The 19,746-nt window shown below is 37.1% G+C and overlaps 1 long non-coding RNA gene across 1 annotated transcript; it reads left to right on the top strand.

Moving 5' to 3' along the window:
- The first annotated feature begins 3,764 nt into the window (after nucleotides 1-3,764).
- On the top strand, nucleotides 3,765-17,294 carry LOC125755333 (uncharacterized). Its single transcript, XR_007411566.1, has 4 exons — nucleotides 3,765-4,104; nucleotides 12,289-12,378; nucleotides 14,900-15,006; nucleotides 17,224-17,294. It is a non-coding gene; the product is annotated as an uncharacterized LOC125755333 (long non-coding RNA).
- Nucleotides 17,295-19,746: the final 2,452 nt, after the last annotated feature.

Raw genomic sequence — 19,746 nt, 5'->3', positions numbered from 1 at the left:
TGTTCTTAAGGAATTAAGAACATATGTTAATAACTGCTATTGTAACATTTTAAAGTTTAACAACATAGATTAATTTGGTTGATAGGTACATACATGACTGAATCCTATATTTCATGAATGCTGGAACCGTGTCTTACACTTATTTGCATGTCCCATGGTGCCTGGCACAGTGGCTGGTAAATTGTATGCTTTCAATAAATATTTGATGGTAATGAGTATTTTACCTTACATCTACATCAAACCAAAACATCAATTGAAAGGGGAGAGATTTTTGAAATTTTGATCTCTTAACTTCCCAATACTCACTTCTTATTTCGTTCCTTTTTTTAAAAAAACAAGTAGTATGGAACTGCCCTGAATAATCAGATATATGCAAGAACGCTAATGACAATAAGTAAGTTACAGAGAGACTTTTACATCTGCAAGTAAAATGGGCAGTTTGGGAATTAATTCATGTTACTAGTTTGGCTCTGAAATAATGACTAGGTAAATTTGGACCCTTTGTGGGTGTGTTACTTTTTCTTTATATCAGGACCACAGTAGCCAGGCAAATACAAATACAGACAATAATATATATATCGAGTCACAGGCATAATAGAGCAGTGAATAGTGCTCATCTTTTTCACGATTATTGCCTCTTTGTTATATTTATTTTCCCCAAATAATTATTAGCTTTATATAAATAATATACTTTATTCCCTTGCTGGTGGAAAATAATGTTTGACATTAAGGAAAGGTCAGGTATCATGAATGGGAAACCACAATGAGCATTGCCTTTAAGGATTATTGAATTAAGAGGTACATATATTTGACAAAGTATAGAAATCAAATAGCTGCCATGTTAGCAGTGCCCTTTTACATGCCATAGATTTATTGACATTTACTAAATATAAAAAAAAAGTTGAAACTGTGAGTGCTTAGTATGCATTATGATGAAAAACCTAATATCACTTCCCTAAAGATTATGTGACAGCATTTTAACCAAGGTAAATTCACTAAATGATTGGACATGAGATTGGAATATAAATTAAATGGGCCAGTTAATTTTATAAAATACACACACAAACAAAATTAGTTAAGTCACTATGTCAGATAAGTTGTAGCTGTTGACCTACATACCAGTGAAATCCATATTATACCCACATGCACACATACTTTACATGGGCCTACGTTGCGCTGGATATATCAATGTGACAAATGGATTCGGCAATTCACAAGGGTGCTTACTACTCTAGATGTCATGATAGCAGTTGTCCAGAAATTAAAAAAAAAAAAAAAAAAACTGGCCAACTCCACACCTTTCATTTAAGTGCAAAATCACAATGTAGATTTTATATTCAGAACTTTCATGGGAGAAGTCAAAATAAATATACACATTCAAGGTTCTAGAATAATTCCTCTCACAGCTTCCCTTATTTTTCCTGATAGATAGCATACTTTTTGCCCTAAATTCTGGAGTCTCCCATTTAAATACCAGTAAATGTGATCAGTAAGGGAAAGATTTTTGCAGAGATTGGGGGAAGGGGGCATAAGAATCTTTACAGAGTTTTCATAGTCTTTCATATGCCAGTCAAGTTGCATAAATGTCTCATGGGGCCAAATTGATTTATATTCATCAGATTTAGTGGTATTTATATTCTAAAAGCTTAAAAAACATTAAACTCAAACTTCCTCATGAAAATAAAATCTAATCCCAGGTAAATGTTTTTGTTTGCCATTACCTGAATGGTTACATGGCCTTTGAAACTTATACAAGCTTGGAAATGGCCCCAAAATGTTGGACTCCTCTGAGGAATTACATATTTAAGTGCATAGTAATAATCGTATGCAACTGAACCAAAAACCCATAACATAAGTGCCTTTTGCCTTATTTCCTCTAGTAAAACATCAAAGCAAGAAGATTTGCTTTAAAAAGAGAGAAGAACAAAAAAGGGGGGGGGCGGCACCTGGGTAGCATAGTCATTTAAGCATCTGACTCTTGATATTAGCTGAGGCCTTGATCTCAGGGTCCTGATAAGCCTTATATTGGGTTCCAGCCTGAGGCATAGAGCCTGCTTTAAAATTTAAAAAAAAAAAATTAAATTAAAAAAAAAGAGGGAGGGAGGTAGACTTATATATGAAATTTGAAAACATTGAGTTCAGAAGTTCTTGTTTATGTTGTTTCATTCTATAAAACTGTATGCTTGTCTCTGGTTTTGTTTTGGTTTCTTTTTCCTCAGAGAAAAAATGAACCATCATGAGATTGTGATATTTCACAATGAAGTGACCTTACAGTCCAACACTAGAAAGAACAGTGAACTGAGATTTTTTTTTTTTTTGAACTGAGAATTTAGAAACTAGTTTCTGAAATGAACTCCACCATCATCCAGTTGTATTGTTTTGGGCAAGTCAAGAAACCTCTCTAGACCTTAAAGACATTGATTATGATGTTGTAAAAGGAGGACATTGGAATAAATTATTTAGTGGCATTTATTATGCTAAGGTTTTGCTTAATATCTATCAGCTACATGGAGGACTCAAAGAGAAATAACCTAAACGCACAGTTTTTATTACCAACTGAGGCTCCTGTCATGAATCTACTCTCTTACGTAGAAAAGGTAGGCTGAAAAAGTGGAGAAATACCAAGGAGCCCTTGTCTACTTCATTCTCAGATCCTAAGCCAGCATCAAACCAGAGGATTGAGCCTTTTAGCTGCCTTTACCCCAGGCACCTCTCTTACCTTCCTAGTCTTCCAGAGCTAAGTGTTCCCCATGTCAGCCCCCTCCCATGCAAAAACGTGTCATTTTCAATCTTAACGAAAAGTGAGAGACAGGAGAACGTCCTGCCATAGTCCATACCCTTGGTGCATTTTGACTCTGAACTCTTATCAGGAAGCTTTCCTGTTTTAAGTTATGTCCCAGAGCTCCAATAGAGTAATATAAGTTTGGATAGAAGTTTTTCAATATTTTCAATTCAAATGGCATCTTTAGGCATTTCAAAATTAGAGCAGAATGACTAGATACACAGCTCTGGAATCAGCCTCTGTCCTTGTCTCAGTTTTGCCATTTATCAACCTACCTAATGGAGCACGTTACTTCATTTCACTAAGCCTCACTTTCCCTGTCTGTGAATTGCAGATCACAGGAGACTTTCCTCATAGGGTCTTCTATAGCATATCTGGTCTTTGACTCCATGTAGCCTTGACTCCATAATCCTTAATACTACACAGCTTCCTACCTTTCCCATGATGACATATTTTCTTCAATTTCCATAAAAATGATTATCTCTTTGACTTGTTTGACATTTCCTAGAGCAGAGCATAAGGGATGTGTGGAATATAACCTTTTTTCTTTAAGTAGATGAAAACATAATCTAGGTTTCGCATACATTTGGTACCAAATAAATGTTAGTTAAATTTTCTACTTTTGACAGCACCTAGCTCAGCACCTCTCTCAATATGGAAACTTAATATACCTATGAGCATTAATATACCTATGAGCTCATATACCTATGATCATGAGACACTTAGGTGTCTACTTCCTTCAAAAATCACATACAGAAGGTGGCTAAATGCCGCCCTTCACATCTCCCTTAACCACAATGGCTTGGAAAAATCACTATGGTGTGAGGTAGGTTGGCCAGTCATACGGTCAAAAATGCAGGCAGACAGATCTGGAAAAGACATGGGCTTCCAGAACACATTCATCCATCATCCCTTCATTCATGCAATAAATGCTTACTGTGACATTACGGAACAGTCACCATTATTTTGCCCTTACGAACATTCTAAATAGCAGAGACATTCAGTAAACAGGGAAACAAAACAACAACAACAACAACAACAAAGCCAGTTGGATAGTTGGTCCTAAGAGGAGAGTTTTTCTGGGGTAATGTGAGGAAGAGTGACTAGGAGTGAGAGGCCTCACTCGGGTAATCAGGAAGGCCTCTCTGAAGAGGTGACCTTGAGCTGAGATCTCAGTGACAAGGAGGAGCAGACACCGGAAGATCTCAGGAAAGAACATCCCATTCAGAGGAGCAGCAACAGAAAGAGCACTTGAAGAACAGAAAGAAGACCCACGTGTCTGGTGCTCAGTGATCAAGGGAGGACATGTGGGACCAGATGAGGTCAGAGAGTTGTGTAGAGCAAGACCTGTTCAACGGGGAATGGCAGGTGGAAAAACCAGTGTGACAATGTAGCCAAAGCCACATTTGAGCACATTTGGTTTCAAATCTGTGCTCCATCCTTTTCTATTTGTGAGACCCTGTCTGTGAGCTTCACTTTTCCTCAGTAGAATGGAAGTCATAATAACCTACTCCTCACAAATCTTGTGAGTGTTGAATGACATAGTGAATACGGAGGGCCTAACTCAGCACCTCAATAATTACAATAAGCCCTCAACAATAATAGTAATATATCATTATAATTCTTACTGTCGTCATGTAGTTGTGATGCCATCATGGTAGTGGCGGGGGTGGCGGTGATCTCCAGTTTTCTTTTTCTTCTGAGATATTTTTTACCGAAATAAATTCAGTAAAATGTGTATGGTAATTTAACCAAACTACAAAATGATTTCACTATCTCTGTTTATACAGCAGAATATGAAAACATAAATCCCTCTACTAGATTCTAGTCAAGAGAAGAATACATAATACATTATTAGTAACCCCCATCCAATTTTGCCTGGATATAGGTTTGCTTGCAATCCCAGCCTCCAGATCGAGCTGTCATGACAGGATTAAAGAAGCAGCAAATAGGGAACCTTTCCCAATATCTCAGAATAGCATACGGTTAATAGCACCGGCTCTGGAGAGCCAGCCTAGGCTTCGATCTGGTTCTGCTACTTGCTGGCTGTGAGGCCCGGCTCATCCTCCCTGTGTCTTGATTTCTTCATCTCTAAGAACAATACCTAGATTTTAGGAATCTCATGAACATTAATTAGACAGTGCATGTAAAGTACATGTTACAGGATTGTTTTGTTTTTTTTTTTTTACATACGATAAATTCTCGCAAGTGTTAGCTATAATTAACTATTATTTTGACTCATGAGCCAGTCTTTCTACCATACCAGTTTCATTCCTTTTAAACACTGCTGATTTTAGGATCAAAGGTTAGAAAGTGACTTACTTGTCGCAACCTCCCCAAGTCTATCCAGATATTACCATTTCAATGACTTAGAAGAAACGCCAATTTTAGTTATGATTTCCTGGCCAATATACTGATAAGTTACATGAATAGATTTTCCCCCAAGGTATTAATAAAACAAACAAAAAATAAAGAAAGTAGTTTGCTAACATTTAAAAGGAGCCATCAAGGGGTAGTAGGATTTCAGATGACTTTTACTATACTTTTTTTTTTTAATATGGCCCATTAACACATAGAATTGGCACTTGTAAAAAAATGGTTGTTCACCTCTGCCTGAAGTCATTATCACACATTGATTATCAGTCAACACCTTAAAGGGATTAGTTGCCAGTCAGAGGCAGACAGTTAGCATTCTCACAGGAGGGTCATGAGGAGGACTGTGGAAGCTGAGGGACAAGGAAGAGTGTCCTGGGAAAAGCAAAAGAAAAATGTCAAAGGTGGCAATTAAAGGAAGTGGGGTATGTCAAGGACTGAGACAAGGAAGAGCCAAAAGAGGACGCCAAATAGGTTTGGATCCAAAACCTAATAACTGTAGTGATAACAAGACAGAGACACATTTTTAAAAAATGCTTGCATGAGATTCTCTATTTAAAAAACAGTGTGTTGGGGTGAATCATTTCACCCAATCCTTATCAAAAAAAAAAAAAAGAAAAGAAAGAAAGAAAAAGAAAGAAAGCAAAGAAAAAAAAGAAAGGAAAAAAAAAAACCTGTCGAATATCATTATTTCATTTTGCAGCTGGAATTGCAAAGCTCAGAGTGTGAAAGTAATTTAATAACACATAGCGAGAGCTGGATCCTGAACCCACAATTTCTGATTGAGTCCAATGTCTTCCCAGTACACGAACCTGCTTTCATTCATTAATTGATTACACACTCACATAATACCAGAATGGAGTCCATATAACCAATCCCTCCCCCCCAAACCAAACACTGTGATCCCTGCCTACAAAAACACACAATTTAGTGTAATTTACAATTTAGTGTAAGAAATAAAATGTGTGTGTACAGAACTTCAGGTCCCTTCCATGGAGCAGATGAGCAAATACAGGATCAAATGGAATTTTTTACATGCATGATCCCAACTGCCCCTCACACCCTCCTCTTGTCTCTATCTTCCCCTAATATTGATCATCCAAAATCAATTTTGGAAGAAGGACTATAATGCATGCATTTTTTTTTTCCCCAGGGATCTGTCTCAGTTTTCACTGATTTTGAAACTCCTTCCTTCCATCCTCCACTCTACATTTATTGAATCCTACTAATAGCTACACTCCTGAACCAAACCCAGGGGCTGCAATGTTAAAACAGACACCACCTTTCCCACTCAGGGAGTCCAGCAATTCTTAACAATGTTTAGGTGGAAAAATTTTAGTTCGGTAAATAGTACAATTATTTGGAGTCTAGATCTCAAAATTTCCTAACACTTCCTTCTCTGCTGCAAGTCCCTGTTTTAAGTGCAAGGCTGCTTTAAGTGTGGCTGTTTGTGAGACAAGAGCGATTACTATCAGAGTCCCATTGTGATGACCTTCACTTTATCATTCCTTTCCTCTCTGATTAAGGTTCAGCAGACTTGTCAGAGTTTCTCCTCTACTATGCCAATCTGCCGCTTCCAGACCTGTTTCACCTCCCTTTCTTGGCTGTAACATTCAGAACCGGATTTCTGAAAATTGTTTGTGCAAGCTGTAATAATGCTGCTTTTTATAAATATACCGATAAAAATAGGCATGTGATTCTGATACTAACCAAGGACTGGAAAAAGGAAGAGTTACCCAGTAAGTTATTGCAACCTCCCCATTTATTTCAGTCTTAAAGTTCAGTAGAAATCATTTTCTAGTTTCAAATATTAACCAGACACATGACCAGGTGAGACTGTAAATCTTCACCGAGCCAGTTAATTGTATCCATCTCCTTGGTGTTCCATCTGAGTTGGGAATACGTGTTCATTGCCTTGGTAATTTCCCTGTGCTCACTGCCCAGGTCCCTGAGGGTTGTTAATATGGAGTGTAGCTGGGCCAACGTATCTGTGGCTGTCAATGAACAAGGTTCTTCTGTACATACCATGATCCTCAGGAGTGGGGAGATGATCTCTTCATTTGAGGTATCTTGATGGTCTGATCCTTCGGGATCCTGTGTCATTCTAGCATTATGAGATCTCTCAGAGAAATACCATTTGCTTTAAATTAGAGGAGACTGAGCCATCCTTGTGCTTCTATGGCTGCTAATATACCATCTTCTTTCAAGGTCACCAGCAAGTTACCCCATTGTCCAGATCTATTTTCTTTTGAGGTTGCTATTGGTCTATCAGGTTTGGTTGAAAACAGACAAATTGCTAACAGCAGTTAGCATACATTTTATATACTGGGGTTATTCTTTTGTTCAAAGTAATTCTTAGGACATGGACTTTGTCAAATGGTCATTCCCAGTCATTGGAGGTTCCACTATGTGCATTATAATTCTGTGATCCTGCTCAAGTCTTCAGTTGGATAATTTGCAAATGGTGGTCAAAATAGGGCCAGAGATCTTAAGTCCGTGAAAATATGACTCTCAAACTTCAATTCCTATTTTTTTCCAGTAGACTTCTCTAAGTAGGGAAAATATTTAGTTTTCTGATAAGAAATTGTCTGCCCTGAAAAAAAAAAAAAAAAGAAAGAAAGAAAAAGAAATTGTCTACCCTGAAGGAATGTTGACTTACCACAATGAACACTCTTCTTAGTATACAGTCAACAAACATTTTTTGGCATCTAGTCTAGACTAAGCCTAAAGATATGAACTGATAGTAGTAGGTTAATGCTACCTGGTGGCTAACTTTGAGTTCACAGTGATAGAAATTAAATGACTTAAATAAGAAAAGGAAAAAGATGCTCAGAGCACACAATCCCAGATGTTACTTTGGGCTAACTCCACCATAAACCTGAGAATTTAAAAACAATAGTTAACAATTCCAAGCCATTCAGCATGCACAATGCAGACAATGTTCTGTAAACTTCCTTACCCTCTCACCCCCGTAGGAAATATCAGTATCTCTCTTTTGTAGATGAGGAAATTGAGCCACTGAGCAATTATGTCACTTGACTAAATTCAGACAGCCTCCAAACAGCAGAGCTGGAAATTGAACCCAGAGAGTCTGACTCCAGAGTCAAGCTTCTAACAAACGTGGTAAAGCCTCTCATTGAACTCTGCTCCTGATCTCTGGGGCTCAAAATGCCCTCTTCTTACTTTTGTTTTGAGAGTCTCCCTCTTTCCTTACTCTTTCATCTCATTATGCTATTTTAATGCCTGGATATTCTCTCCATCTTCTTTGTGGCACTAACTTACTCATCCTATAAAACTCAACTCATAATTTACTCTCTCTCTCTCTCTCATCTTTATTCTAATTTAGACGTAGCCTATGTTCCTATAATACCTTGTGTATGTGTGTGTGTAATAACTTATATTTCCTGAGAATAAATATGTGCCAGGCACTAATGCCTTTGCATGGATTATTTTGTTCCATCTTTGCAACATCACTGTAGGGCAGGCACTCCATTTCACAGAAAGAATACTGAAGGACATCAATAAATAAGGAATTTACCTAAGACTATAATGAATCAATTAATGATAACTGAAAAAAATCTGGATTCAACTTGTCTGATTCCATGCGCCTTAAGCACATTATTCCTGTATATGCTCTACACACGCACACAATTATAATCCTAATACTTGCTCTATTGTGTTTCTCACTTTATTGAAAGCACCCTGAGAGTCAGAGTCAAGACTTGCTTGATTTTGTATCCCCAGTTCCTACCACGGTGCATAACAAATAAATGTGGCTAAGTTAAGTTTTTCTGATTCTTCCTCATTCCCTCCTTTTTTCCTTTAGTCCTTCACCTGATACTGATTTCATGGTATTTCCCAGGGCTTCAGTTCTTATAAGGTCTCCTTACTCGAGGTGAGACTCACTGCTATGGCTGTAGCTCCCACTGACCCACTTGTGATTCCCTAATTCCCAATACGGTCCTGACACCCCCCAGCACTTGTCCTGGGATGCCTTTCTTTCCTTTCTTGACTTGCAAACTCCAAGTGTTTCTTCCACATTCAGCTTAACCTTGAGCTTTGTTGGGATCCCGTGCTCTTCTCTCTGTATTTTGTATTCATGTTTCCGAGATAGCAGGACTCATGATCTGCATCCTGTTACAATTATAAGTTTACCTTGATCTCTTCCCCCAAGGAGATTATCGAAAGGAACTTATTCATTTCAGGACCCAGTGCCTGAAAGAAGTGTTGCGTCAAAGTGTGCTCAAAAATATCATTTAGTGGGTCCCTGGGTGGTTCAGTGGTTGAGCATCTGCCTTTGGCCCAGGGCATGATGCTGGGGTCCTGGGATCGAGTCCTGCATCGGGCTCCCTGCATAGAGCTTGCTTCTCCATCTACCTGTATCTCTGCCTCTCTCCCTATGTCTCTCGTGAATAAATAACATCTTAAAAAAAAAATCATTTAGTAAATGAATAAATGAGAAATCGAAGAATATACTTTGAATAACATCATCTTTACAAGAGGACTCTTTTATTGGAAAGTTATGTGTTAGTGTTCTGTCATTTTATAATGAAAGTACTTTGAAGATGCTGTCATAAACAAATAATATGCTATTAACTTATTTCAAAATATAGATTTAATGTAAGAAGATTGATTTTTTTATTCAGTCTTTTTCAGGCTTTTTCAATACATAATTAACAATAAGAGGATACATTAACCTTATCACTACTATCCAAGCCTCTGCTTTTTGAAGAGTCAGAATCCTTTTGCCCAACTTCTGCTTGCCCCAGGTCACGAGTCCACATGAGTGCTTCTGGTACAGAAGCAATCTTTTCTCTCTTCTAGGGTACAGGGTCATCTGATTGGACTTTCCATGGTCCTGGCTGAATAGGAAGGGAATTAAATTGCAGTGTCAAAGGAAATTACTCATTCTAAGAAGCATTCACACATTATCTATGGCCAAAACCATCTCTGACACTCATTTATGATTAAAATTAAAAGAAAAAAAAAAAAAAGAGACACAGTTTGGCAGTATTTCCACGACAATAAAAATGTGAAGACCAAATTAAATCGATGGTACAAGTCTGTGGCACACCAGATAAGAAAGTGGTTTTCTCAGTGGTGTTTTAGAATATAGAGGCATACCCTAGGTAAAAAGGAAAGGAAATGTGTGCCCCAGTGTGAGATGGTCTATACCGAACTTCATTCTAGAACAAACCTTATTTAGGTTGATGCCTGATAAGTTCAAATCACCCACCATTCTTTCATGGGATGTTTTTAAGGAGCAAAGGTCTTTACAATGAAATCCTAAAGGTCTTCAAAGCGAGGCCTTCTCCCAAACAAGCTCATTCTTCACCTTGTCAACAAGCGTGTATTTTTACTATTCTGCGTAATTTTATTTTTAATGTAGTCCTAAGCATCTATTTGAAACTTGTTTACATTTTTAAGGTAATGGGTGGTTGCAACAACTGGTGGAAGGGATAATAATTTCTGGATAACGTATCCCCGAAATAACATGGAGCTGAGGTAAAATGCATGTTTTAAGACATTCCCAAATTATCCAGCCTAGCTTAAAAATTGTGCTCAATCCTATGCCCGTAGAAGAAACAAAATTAAAATGTTAGATTTAACAGGAAACTCAAATTGATTCTTTTAAGAGTAAAAATGTTTTTTTGAAAGGTCATGGGACTATTTTAGTTCCTGGAATAAATATAGCAGCAAAGATAGTTTAAATGAGAGAGGCGCCTAGATTTATTTAAAAGACATGTCATCTCTTTGGCCTATTCACACAGGGCAGACAGAACAAAAATGATTTATCAGCTGGGGGATTTGGCTTTTAGAAAACCGTGATTTGTTTCTTCCGTAGGCCTATTTTTACACTTTTATTTCATTGCCTGGCATTTAAACACTTAAGCGTCTTTTACTTCAAACGTCAGCTTTCTCTACCAACTGAGCATTTATATTCTCCTTAGAAAAGTAGGTTCTTCTCGGGTTTGAAGTAACAGTTTACTATTTATTTTACTCTGGTTCTTATGCATTTTAATGGAAGTGATACTTATGTTGCTTTCATGTGATCACATTGCTAGGTGATTCTATATTTCCATAAAAATATGTCTGTAGAGCTCCCTGGGAGTTATATATATTTATGTATCCATTATGTAACTATCTGCTAAAATTCATCAAAACTAATGGAGAATTAGTACCAATTACTATTGTAGATGTTAGTAATTGCATCTATTTGGGTCAAATTTTAAACAAAAACAAAGTGCGTTCAACTTTTAAGTTTTTACATTTTCCCATAGAAAGGAAAGCGTGAGTTGCATGAAAACTAGTTACTTCCTAAGAGAAAAAATAGGAGATGAAGAATGGTTAATGTTGGTTAGACAAATGTGTTCTACTCAAACTGTGTCGTCCACCCTCTCTGAGAGTGGAATAGGACTTTCTGAATTAGTGACAGTAAGATTTCTTGGACATAGACCTTGAGAAGCAAATATCATTTTACACCCCACTATGGGGCTGGAATCATTATATACCAAGCATAAGTACTTAAGAATGGGCAATTTTAATGACAGCCAAAATTTCCGGCAGATTTTCCCCCTAACAAAATTCTCATTATAAATGCCCAAGTTAATCCACTAAAAAAAAAAAAAAATCACTTACATGTCCATATGTTATAGATCCTATGTTAAGAGTCTATAGGAATTACAACAAATATTGAGAAAGATGGAGTTACACTGGGATTGACCAAGCCAAATTAGATTGGTATTCTAATTTATCACATGGCTTTCAACAATTTTCTGTTTATTTTATGTGATTTTGAAAGACACTGATTAGCCTTGTCTGAATTTGGCTATTCTACTAACTGATCTCAAGCTATGCTTTCACTATGATTCATGGGTCAATTCACCATTTTACAACAAACGATAGCTGGAAAGTTTCCATCTGGCTATTTGGATATAATTTTAGATAGATATCAGTAGAATTCAAATATATTTGAGTCAACTCCCTCAGCCGAGCTTTAAAAAAAAAAAAAAAAAAGAAATGAAGTAATCTAATAAATTTTAATTTTCCATTAAGAAACTTTATTTTCCTGATTGAATTCTTAATGCATGTGTTAAGTATGCATTTAGTATCTTATTTTGCCTTTATAACAGCCTAATGGAGTCAGTTATTGTCCCCCACCCTATGGATGAAAAAAATCAAGGTCCATAATGTTAGCCAACTTGCTCCCTGACATACAGCTAGTAAGTTTTGCAATTTAAATTTGACCTTAACTCTTTCTATTTGCAAAGTCTGACTCTTTATCACAACATCAATGTTTTCCAGTTTGCATTCTGTTTTTCTAGAAGTGCTAACAAGTAACAAGCCAGTAAAATGCAAGTACTTTTTTTTCCTAAAATAAAAAAAAAAAAATTGAGATATACGTAAAGACAATAATAACTACATTTAATTATTATTGTACAACAGTCTTCTTCTAACAAGAAGTTATTTGTTATAGTTATAAGTCTATATTATTTTTTTTAAATCCAGTAAAAAATTAACAAAATTCAGAAGTAGAGTTTCTTCATGTCTTAGCTCAGGCTGCTACAATAAAATGGTATAGTATAGACTGGGTGGCTTAAGCAGCAGACATTTATCTTTGATAGTCCTGGAAGCTAGGATGTCCAAGATGAAGAGGTGCTGGAAAATTTTGTTCTTGGCAAGGGTACTCTTCCTGGCTTGCATATGACTACCTTCTCACTCTATCTTCATATAAGCTCTGATAGCTCTTTCTTCTCTCTATAAGGTCACTGATGCCATCATGGCAGCTCCACCCTCATGACCACTTCTACACCTAATTACCTCTCAGACACCTCACCTTCTAAGAACTTCACCCTGAGGGTTAAGAGCTTCACCATAGGAACTCAGGGAGGACACAAACATTCATCCCATAATGCCTCAGATAGAAAATAATTATATGACAACTTAGGGAAGTAAGACACGCAAAAAAAAAAAAAAAAAAAAAAAAAAAAAAGTGTGAATTGTTGACAATAGTTTAGTTTCAGGGTTTAGTGACAAATTGACCAGGGGTCATTACATTACAAAGAAAAGTTAAAAAATAAATATATAAATGAAGGATGTGCATGGATTAATGATGAGGGTGAGTCAAGAGTTAGAAATTGGGTGATTTATAATTGACCCAATTTTGCATACCTAAGATGAGGAAGGTTGTAGGAAAGGAGAAAGAAAAAGAGGGGAAAACACTTTTTGCCATATTGAGAAACCTAAATATTCAAAGGGATGCTGTTCACAAAAGGATGCTGTTGTTCAATGTTCACTTAGGCGACCTTAACTACTAACTTCCATGCTTATTTGTGGGCTATGTTATGTATTTTCTCTTATAACCTCAATAAGTATTTTGGATTGTTAATTTTTGTCCCATGTTAATTATATAACAAATGTTTCCCATGAATTTGTGATCGGTAGAATATTTTAAATGAAAAGAATATTGTGTCTGAATCAAATAATGAAAATTGGAACAAGTCAAAATAAAAATCAGCAAATTCAGCTTTTAAGTTCTCAAAAATCATAAAGCAATTTTCTACGTGAAACAATTATTTTTGGAGCATCCAAATTCACTGTGCAGATCACGTAATTAGTGATTTTCTTTCCCTTAACACTCAGTACTCATATCAAACAGCTAGATGATGTTTTTGTAATCATTTTCTCATTAAAAAAAGATCATGTTTTTTCTTTTGTGTTGAATTTTCCCAAAATAAATGCAAAATTAATTATGCTCTATTTTTTATCTTATCTTTTTTTTTTTTTTAAGTTTTACTTATTTATTTTTTAGGGAGAGAGAGAGCAATGGGGGAAGGGCAGAGGGAGAGGAGAGAGATTGAGCGCAGAGCCCAAGGAGGGGCTCCTCCTTAATTGCTACCTGAGCTGAAACCAAGAGTCTGGCACTGAATGGACTATGCTACCCAGGCACCTCGTTTTTATCTTATCTTGATAAGATTTGTTCTTTTATTCTTAGGAAAATAAGATTTTTTTTTATGTTTTACTGAGAGTTTATGGCTAATATAAGGCTTCTATGTGTATTAGCTACCTATTGTCGCATGATAAATTGTCTTAAGACATAGTGGCTTATAACAATAATAAACATTTTCATCTCTCACCGGGTTTATGGGTCAGGAATCTGGGAGTGGCTTAGCTAGATGATTCTGATTCAGGCTCCCTCATAGAGTTGCTGTCAAGCTGTCTGATAATAGGATATTACTCATCCAAAGCCCTGACTGGACAGTGGCAGTGGTGAGGGGGAGTGGGCTCACAAGGCTTACAAAAGAGGGGCTCTTCACTGGGTATTACACTATATGTTGGCAAATTGAATTTAAATAAAATCTTTAAAAATAGCAACAAAGGAAATGTATAACAAAAGATTATATACTTTTGTGGTATATTACGTTTATGCTGAATAGTATTGTACAAGTGAATGTACAAACCATCACGTAAACATTCCTTTTGCAGAACTCTTTTTTATAAGCCTAAAATTTGGTAACCATTAATCAAAACAAATCAAAATTGGAAAAAAAAAAAAAGAGGGCTCTAAAATTTTCTGAAATTTCACAAGCTAAACATTAAATAGCCAGTATTAAAAATTAAATTACATTAAAGTTATATGAAGGTTATGGAAGCTATGTTAAATTGTATAGTTGTTAAATTAAAATTCATAATTAAATTATTTTTCAAGGATTGTCTTAAACTTTTTTTTTCTAATTTTGTTAGTTAACATACAGAGTGATATTGTCTTTGGAATAGAATTCAATAATTCATCACTTATATCAACACCCAGTGCTCATCAAAACATAGAAATAGATTCTACCAAATCAAAGGTAAAAAATAATCAAAACTAATCACCTTCTAATAATTTTACTGTTTTACTACAATCAACACTTTTGAGGTTATTTAATTATTTTCTATCTATATGATGAAAATACTATAGAGCTTTGTGCTACTGTGCATCTCCTCCTAAGTCCACATTTTATGACATAAACAGGTTGGTTTAAATTGGCCATAGTGTGAGTGTTTATACAACAGAAAGGGACAAACCTTATAAAGTGGGACTTGATTTATTGTTTTGTTAATTGCCCAGACTTAGGAAAGTGGTGCAGAAAAATGTTAATAATGTAGACTATGTTTAAAAGCATGTTGTATCCATAGCTATCACATTGTCAATCACATACCAAAAAAATTGAGGAAATATTTTTCCAGTATTCAAAAACTATTTTCTAATTCAGCAGAGTTGTTCATTCTATTAATGAACAAGTAAAGTTCCAGCTTATGTGTTTATTTTTCTGCTTTTGTTTTAGTCATTAATGTAAACAAAAATATCAACCAGCATTCATTTCAAAACTACACTCATTCATTAGTAAGTGATTTCTTTGCTGAATTGATTACTCATCAATATATCTGATATATATTGTGGCTCTCTTTGGGGATAGATTACAAAAACTGATAATAAAATTTGCAAGACGTAGGACTGATCACGCTGAAGTGTAGGAATAAGGAATTTATAATACAGACTATTATATATTTTATTACTATTGGCAAAGTTTATACTATAAATTGCTTATGATAAACTACTGTGGGTACAAGCATGTACTGAAATGAAGATACATGCATTCTTTTTCAGAGAACAGGAAAACATTTACCAGTATACCATTGAGCTGATTGAACTTCCAATGTGTCTCACTCACTAATCTGGGAACCTAATGCTGGTTGTTAACATGAGGCCCTGGTTCGTTTCCATGTAGCCTCTCCACAGGGCTGCTCAACATGGTATCTGGCTTCCACCAGAGTGAGTGAAGCAGGAGAGGAAGAGCCGGATGGAAGCTATACCCTTTTCATGACCTAGCCTTAGAACTCACATGGGCAACTTCTCTTTTGAAACAACTCTAAATCTAGGGCTATTCTCAAAAAATGGTTTAGATGTAAGCCACTCTTATTGATGTATTGGATGTCTATGTTCCACTACCACCCTTCCCTTCAGATGTTGAAGACTTAACCCACGATATGAGTGTGAAGGCAGGAGGCGCTTAGGTCATGAGGGTGGAGATTTATAAAAAGTCTGAAGCCTTATAAAAAAAGAGGTTCCTGGCCACTTTTGTCATGTGAGGTTATAGTGAGGTGATGGCCGGCTCTGAACCAGACTCCAAATCTCCCTGGGCTTTGATATCAGACGTCTTGGCTGCCAGAACTGTGAGATATAAATTTCTTTTGTTTATAAGTCACCCAGTATATGGTATTTTTGCTATAGCAGCCCAAACACTAAGTCTGTCACTTAGCCCAGGCCCCACCCAAGATAATCTCTCTCTCTCTCTCTCTCTCTCTCTCTTAGCCAAGGTGATACATTTAATCTCAAGAATAGCAGCCAGATTCCATCAATGCATAATAGTTTTTAAAGAACCACACTCTGGCCCAAAAGTTTGAAAGCCATGTGTCCTACTACATTATCCCATCTATTCCTATCCACACATAACCCCTTTCCAGAAGTAAGGAGAAGACTAATATTTTGCTAAATATCAGAAAGAGAAATGATAAGTAAATTATCTATTAATGCCCCAGTGCAAAATACATATATAGAACAATTTTCTTTTTATAAATATTAATGTCAGAGAATCTGTACAGCACCTGGAAATTTAGGTGAGCTGCTTTTGGCCTACTAGCCATAACTGTCCTAGATTTAGAATTACTTGATAAAAAAAAAAAAAAATGAGAAAGAGGGGGAAAGGCAGAAAGGAAGATAGAAAGGAAGAAACTAATATGATGTAAAATTTAATGCTTAAAGAATTTTTAAATCATATTCTAACATTTGTTACTAAAAATCTAGATACTCAATTGAGATTATGAAGTTTGGAATATTCATTATATATTCTCTTCACTTACCTAAGTACCATTTCAAAGGATTTGAGCTTTTGTTGGATCTGCTCTTGGATTCTGAATTTTATGAATAAATAATTTTTTATAGTTCTAGCCTCTATTGTTTCACATTTGATTTTCTGTGACAAGATATAATACAGCAACAGTAATACTTTGCTTTTCCATAACAGTTTCTGCAGCAAGTTTATAAAAGTATTGTCTGCTAACCCAAAGCTAAATTGCATGCTGAGAAATGTGACAGGTATTTGGTGGGGGGAGGGGGGGAGGGCGGGGATGGAGGGAAGAGGTAAAAGGGGGATGGAGTGGGGGATACTCCCCTGGGAATATAACACTTCTTACTCAGGCTTGCAAAATATCTGCAAAATGAAAGTTATCCATCATATTTATGCAGAAATAGGTCACAGTCACATTTGTGCAGTTGTTCTAATCCTTTTGACTAATGTAAACACCTATTCCACATTTGTGGCATCATAATGTCATAAGAAGAAGGAACAATTTGGCAAACCATCTTTACTTCAGGGATATGATCTTTGTTCAACTTCTACATATTCCACATTCCAGATTCTATGACAACAGCATCAGAGAATGCTGTGGACCAAATTTTGTCCCCCTAAAATTCATATGTTGAAGCTCCACTCCCCATTATGACTGTATCTGGAGATACAGTCTACAGAGTAATTAAGGTAAAATGAGGTCATAAGGATCTTTAATCCAATTAGAAGAAATGTAGCTGATAATAGGAGAAAGAAACTTCTCCCTGTCTCCTTCCTCCTCTCTCTCTCTCTCTCTTCCTGCTACCTGAGCACACAGCATCTGTGAACAAGAGAGGTCTCACCACAAACCAAATTGGCCAGAAATTTCTGTTGTTTAAGCCACCTAATCTGTAGAATTCTGTTATGGTAGCCTGAGGAGACAAAGATGTTATTGAGAAGTGGGGTTTTGTTATAACATACCTTAAAAAGTGGAAGTAGCTTTAGAACGGGATTGGGGGGTAGGGGAGAGGCTGGAAGAGTTTTGAGGTGCATGCCTGAAAAAGCTGAGATGTCTACGAAGGGACTGTTGGTAGGAAAATGGATGTTAACGGTGAGGTGAAGGCTCAGAAGGAAAAGAAGAGAGCCAGAGGAACAGCTTCCATAGTCCTGGAGAAAGTGGACATAATCAGAAACAGAATGTTGGTAGAAATAGGCTCCTTAATGGCCACTCCAGTAAGGTTTCAGATGGAAATGAGGAACAGGTGATTGGAAACTGGATGATTGGCCATTGGAGGAGTGATCCTTATTATAGAATGTCAGAGGACCCAACTGAATCGTGTTCTAGTGTTTCAGGGGAGGTAGAACATGAGAGTGGTGAAGGGCAATATTTAAGAGATTTCTAGGTAAAGTATCGACAATGAGGCCTAAATTCTCCTTACTGCTTATAGTCAAATGCAAGAAGAAAAAGATAAGCTGAAGCAGGGGCTGTTAGGCAAAAGGAAGCATAACTAGGGAGACTCGGAAAATTGAGAATTTTGAACCCATCCATACTATAAAAAGCCAAGACAGCTCTGTTCTCAATTTTCTCACCTTTCTCATTTGTTCTCATTTTCCCACTTAGTGCTGAAGCCACTGTGTGGCTGCACAACCATCAGGTACAGAGATCATGAGTGCAAATCATGACTCTTAGCCAACCTGAGCAGAAGCCAGGTGTAGTGATTATACCAAGAGAGACACTGCAAGTCGGAAATAAAGGGAACTGAGAAAGCAGGACGGAAGGCAGGGAGGCCGTTGAACCTCTGAGATTCTCTAGGACCGGATCACAGAGCTATTTGGTTGCAAAATATCCTATTTTTCAAGACAAAGTAAAAACAACACCGAAGCATTCAGAGGTCATTTGTGCTGTGATTCCAACCACAGAACCTAAGGGATCAGGCCACCCTGCAGAGCCGTGGAGGTGATACTGCCACCCCACGGGCCTGGAGAGCAGAGAAGAGCACCAAAAAGGATGATAGCCTTCAAGTCCAACAGATTTTACCTTCCTCTGCAGCCAAGATTCTAAAAGACATGCTCATACCCCATCCCCACCACTACCACTACCAAACACACTCATCACTGACTTAATGCAGCTACTCTTAGTGCTATAAAGCAGGATCCTGACAGAAACATCCTCTGGGACTGCAAAGTTTCTCCGTGCTATGCAGATCCTAACTTCTTTTTTTTTTTAATTTTTATTTATTTATGATAGTCACAGAGAGAGAGAGAGAGAGAGGCAGAGACATAGGCAGAGGGAGAAGCAGGCTCCATGCACCGGGAGCCCGATGTGGGATTCGATCCCGGGTCTCCAGGATCGCGCCCTGGACCAAAGGCAGGCGCCAAACCGTTGTGCCACCCAGGGATCCCCAGATCCTAACTTCTTAAAAAGCTGCCGCTCCTTAACATCTGCTCCACTTCTCTGACCGTAACAGGTTCAATTAGTACATTAGGTCTATAGCAAAGACAACTTTATTAAAAACGTGGGATGATTTGGGGCACCTGGGTGACTCAGTGGTTGAGAATCTACCTTCAGCTCAGGGCGTGATCCCAGGGTCCTGGGATGGAGTTCCTGCATCAGGGTCCCCACAGGGAGCCTGCTTCTCCCTCTGCCAGTGTCTCTGCCTCTCTGTGTGTGTCTCTCATGGATAAATAAATAAAACCCTAAAAAAAGAAAAGAAAACAAAA

The sequence above is a fragment of the Canis lupus genome, chromosome 6 (genome assembly GCF_003254725.2).
Source record: "Canis lupus dingo isolate Sandy chromosome 6, ASM325472v2, whole genome shotgun sequence".
NCBI classification, from domain to species: Eukaryota; Metazoa; Chordata; class Mammalia; order Carnivora; family Canidae; genus Canis; species Canis lupus.
The sequence above is the reverse complement of the archived record's forward strand: the minus strand, read 5'-3'. Positions and strand labels throughout refer to the sequence as shown.